This window comes from Triplophysa rosa, linkage group LG10 (assembly GCF_024868665.1).
Source record: "Triplophysa rosa linkage group LG10, Trosa_1v2, whole genome shotgun sequence".
Classification (NCBI taxonomy): Eukaryota; Metazoa; Chordata; class Actinopteri; order Cypriniformes; family Nemacheilidae; genus Triplophysa; species Triplophysa rosa.
Genome location: NC_079899.1, coordinates 16,245,290 through 16,250,738, shown reverse-complemented (window position 1 = coordinate 16,250,738; position 5,449 = coordinate 16,245,290).

Sequence of the window (5,449 nt, the reverse complement as noted above, 5' to 3'; positions counted from 1 at the left end):
GGGGTTCCCAAACGTCTCAATCCTTGACCCACCGACAGGTAATCCGTGTCAAACACCAAATTTTTAACATGGGGAAAACACACATTCGCTTCAGTAGTTTTTATTTTATCACGAATTAATACGCTTAATTACGTACGGCAACAGCCATCCTTACATATAATAAAGCACAACATGCTTTAAATTATCTATTGATGAAAACATGACAGTTTAAAAACAAATGGAAGCAGATCTGATATGAAAATTTAGAATAGTGAGATCAGCGGATTTGAACCTGCTTCACGGCAGTGTCAATATTATTTGTCACGCGTCTTTCGCAATGACGTTACACCACTTAAACCGTCGATAAAGCGGCGCAGTTTTTATACTGTTTTCTGGAGGAGGAGTCACCTACATTTTTCGCGCTTGTGACGCCCATGAATATTCCCAACGAGTTATTACAGAAACAATTTATTAAAGTATTGTTTGTGTCGTCTTTGTCCCCACCATGCACTTTTCAAAACAAAGTAACGCCACTGTTTCATTCTGATTCTGAATGAAACACAAAGGCTTAAAGGGATAGTTCACTTAAAAATCTAAATTTTGTCTTGTCATTTCACAGTCATGTGTGTAATGTGTATATGACAAACGCAAAAGGAGATGGGTCCAATGTTGTTTGGGTACCAGCATTCTTCAAAATAACTTCTTTTTGAGTCTGCAGAGGAATGTAATTCATACAGGTTTGGAATGACGTGAGAGTGAGTAAATGATAAGAGAATTTTCATTTATGTAAACTGTCCCTTTAAGGAATATTTCAGACTAAATAAATGTGACCCAGTCTGCGAAAACCCAGCTAAAGTCAATTTCTTGCCAGTTTTTAAACTCATATTGTTTTCTTCATAAAATCATCCTATAAAATGTATAGAATATTCTGTGAAAATGTTATCTTGATTTTTTAAATGATATAACATCTCCACATAATTCTTTTGTAAATAGCCTACATAACCATGGTCAAAATCTTCCTCTGTGGAAATGTCACAGATATTCTCAATACGGCTTAACATTTTAAATGACACTGTTCCTTCAATGGAACACTTACTGCACACTTAAAAAAAATGAAAATTTTCTGGCAGCTGGGCCGCAAGAAATACTCCTTAAAATAACCGTTTTTTTGTAAAACGTCTGTAATTTGACGGTTTTTGACTGTATTTCAAAAATCTTTGAAAATGTTTTTTGGATATTATACATGATAAATCTGTAAAACATTCTCACAGTGTAAGTTTACTGTACTTTAACATTACACAATTACTGTAAATTCTAATCTATCCACAACAATACAAATCACTGGAAATGTCTAAGTCTCTAGAATACACATTTTATTGGTTTATTACAATATAAATTATGCAGTTGGTCTAAAATAACTTCTTTCATTGGAGACTGACTTCAGGTCTTTATGAATTACAACCATTGAAGTGTGAATTGTGCATTTTAATGTGTATACTAAATACATTCAGTGACAAGTAAAAGGTTAAGTTGTATTTAACCAGGAATATTAATTTAAACGTATTTGTATGTGTGCTGCTGTATAAATTAAGCAATATAATATCCAATATTTGTTCAATCCAATATTTGAGCTTGGCAAATCTTTAATGAATTACTGTAAGCAAGAAACAACGCAGTGAGAGAGCCTTTTTATCAGTAAAAATTTAATGAAATGAGGTCTAGTAAAGAAACACAACCCCTGAGGTCAAATCAGACCCCTCAGATCTCAAAGGAACCTCCTTCCCAATCAGCTGTAACTGTTTCAGGGAGACACACACATACCAACTCATTAACATTGTCATATGATCTATTGTCATACTCTGCCTTGGACTCCCACAACAGCACACACACACGCGCACACACAACCATACACATTTAAACTTTACAACCCCTTTTGTGGTCACATTTATATCTCTCTAAGGCCATAAAGACAGAGATCTTGCAATTGTAATGGAGGCAGATGCATAAATAATGGGTCCATATGGAACAGTTGTATGAGATCATCTGCATGTGTCATTCACTAAAGTCTCACCGGATGACACATCATAGTCACTCTATGACCTGCTGTGTCCATGACATCACACTCTCGGGGGTCAAGCTGAACTATGGGTAAAAGTGACATGTGTTGATTGGTTAAAGAGACAGAGTGACTATGACAGCACATTTATTCATAAGGGTCATTTTATTTTCTCTTTTCTTCTTATCTCATCTCTTGCTCTTTCTGTATTTTTCTTTCTCTGTTACTCTGTGAGGGGGCATTGCAGTTTTGTATGGGCAGATGGGCAACTGTATCATCTGCTGTTAAAATTCAGATCACTGTCAACTCGACTCTCTGTCCTTTCTCTCTCTCTCTACTTGTAGGGTTTGTGTTGTGCAGACATTTACCCCTAACTAGAGGTCTTATTGTCAACTCAGACAACTTTTGAACTCAAAAGACATGGCAGTTAAACCTTCATCTAAAACATAAAAAATATGCACTTGTTAAAAAATTAGTATAATTAAAAACAATAAACATTCTGTTATTTTAATTAAAAATATGTTGTACCTAAGGTGTGCGTGCGTGCATGTACTGGAGTGTAAACATTCAGCAAATATATGAATTATTAAGAAGAACATAACAGAAAAACCGCATGATCAAAAAACTAACCAGTGGAAGAGAGAAAGAGATTATAAGAGTCACAGATTCTAAATGTACAATATGTGTGCATTAATACACATATGTACATGTTTGTGTGTGTGTGTCATGTAGTATTTCTGGCACAACCAAAGGGTTAATCAGTTATAAATCAAAACTTCAAAACCCCAGCAATATGAGAGAGAGCCAAACTTCAGGCAGTTCAAAGGGTTTTTGAAGTGGGCCAGAACCGTTTAAAGCACTCAGGGGGCTGGAGAGTGGGGCCCACCTCAAAACACCCAAAAGATTTAGCACTTGCCTGGTTAAAACATGAGTCTTTAAAATATAGATATTTTGGGGAGATTGGTCAGATTCATTCCTACGCTATATTTTGAAGATGAAAAGAGAAATGTTATTTATTTCGCTGCTCCAAAATCTAGTAAGCTCCCTACTTAAATAGCATATTAAGCTATCATGGATATGCTCCTGGTATGCTTTCGAGTTTTTTTAAATGTGTAACAATGTTCAAAGTACGGAAGGAGGCGGGAACCGGCGAACGTTAAACAAACTTTTAATAAAATAAACAAACAACCATACGAAGGTAAAATGCCGACAGCTCCCTCACGGTCGACTGCCGACCACACACACATAATAAAACGTAACATAAACTCCAGGCCTGGTTCTCTCTCGTCCTTCACTGCTTTTGCTCCTCCTTTTATGCTTCCAGAGCTCCTCCGTGAGAGATGTGAGACCGGTGCAACGGGCAGCTGACGCTCGTTACAACTCGCGTCACCGGCCTCGTGTCGTTCCCTTACGGCCCTCGTCCCGTTCTGCTTGTCACATAGTGTTTCAAAACTTATGGTTGAAAATAGTACCACGCACCACAGCTGTGTTGCTAAAATCACATCGAGGAAAAAGCAACGCAACAATGTGACAAGCTCTTCAACAAATAGATATACTGTATATGTCCTATTCTAGGTCATCAGCATCGTAAATCTTCCAAAGTTTTAAGTTAACACTATACTTTGTATTATATTACCTTTGCATCATATTACAAAAAAATAGTAAACGCTAATGCGGGGGTGTTTCAGCATCTATGGAAGTCACGGTATTGATATCATTCTCTCTTTTGACTGCCGTCATCAGACTCTGTCCATTTTTTTTATTTTGTTAAAAGTAGTGAAAACACTATCGTCGAGTTTTTCTTTTGAGCAAATGAGAATGCAAAAATTATATTTGTGGTAGTCTCCCATTCACCGCTATAGAAGTTTACCCAACTATGATTACTTCCGCTGCTGAGAGACCCAAATTTACAAATACAAATTTGTTTTTGTATTTTATGCTTATTCCATTGTTCGGTTAACAACATTCTTCGAAATATCTTCTTTTGTGTTCTGCATGATTTTAGGGTTAGGAGTTGTTTTGTATTTAATATGCTCAAAATTAGTCACTCATGGAGCACAATACCAGTTTTAGTATGTAGATGCCTACAGTATGCAGTTTATATTATAGTAAACTAGATTTTGGAATAGAGCCGATGTCTCATTTTTTTACATTTACCCAGTAAGAAAGAGTCATTTTTACCAAAAATGGTTAGAAAGAAGACCATTCTAATCCAAAACCAAAAGTGTCACTTTACATGTTTCAACACTAACAAACTTACATGTACACTGACAGTTTCACAGAAAAAAGTATCCCAAAAAGTTTCTAAATCTCTACGTAATATATGTAACCATAATCAGATCAAATACATTCTGATTGGTTCTGTAGGATGAGCTTCTGTAGGACGACCGTGACGATAAAGAACATTCTAGATTCATTAGGACTCTCATGTGTTTTGGAGAACACAGAGTGGACCGACTGATGCCGACTGATTGTCAGTCATATCAGGTTCCTTTCGTCACTGCTTAGCTGCTGTCCTGATCTGAACCAAAGCCACCAATGGCAGCCAGCCACGGATATTCACTTCTTACGGTCAACGGATATATCTGATGGTCAAGGAAACAGGAAAATCCTGGAGGAGATTTGAGCTCTGGTTTTGCTCGTAATTGATGCAGGGGTCACCGACATTCATACGCACACACTCGCACAACGCCCAGATGGGTGAAGTGTTCTCATTACTTCAATAGCGTGGCTGAAGCACCCATAGAATACATTCAAAAAGGCCCAGGAGACATGCTTAACACACACAATGCAAATGACTCTTTTCATTCTGCTGTGGAGGATGGACAGAATATGAGGGAGGGGTGGAAGATGGAGAGATAGCATTGTGTGGAGGAGAGACACACAATGTTGTGTTCAGGAAAAACACTTGCATGTATATATTCAATCTCTCTGAAAAGATCACTTGACCTACAGAGCAACATATATAAACACATATGTTGGGTGAGGAGGCATTGCACGTTTAGTGGTTTTTATAATAAATAGATGCTATAGCTCATTTACACTACAGATCTGTAAAATCTGTTCTACACTGTGAAAAGTTCTCGTAAAGAGGTACAAAGCAACTGGCGTGTCAGTGTTTTATTATGCACACATAGGAAATCAGTTTTCCAATGTATGCTTTCATTGGATCTGTTTATAGAAGATAAAGGTTTCTATGAGAATTAATGAGAAATTATTTTTGAGTTTAGTGTGGGTCCCCTAATGTAATTAACACATCCATTTGCACTCTTCAACACACACACACACACGTCTCCAAAGACCCTCCCCAATTCTCTCTGCAATTACTCCTCACACACCGATCCCCCCCCTTAACAAGACCTCCCAGTCTCGTCATACACGCAACGACAGCTCTCACCAAGAGACTTTCTCCAT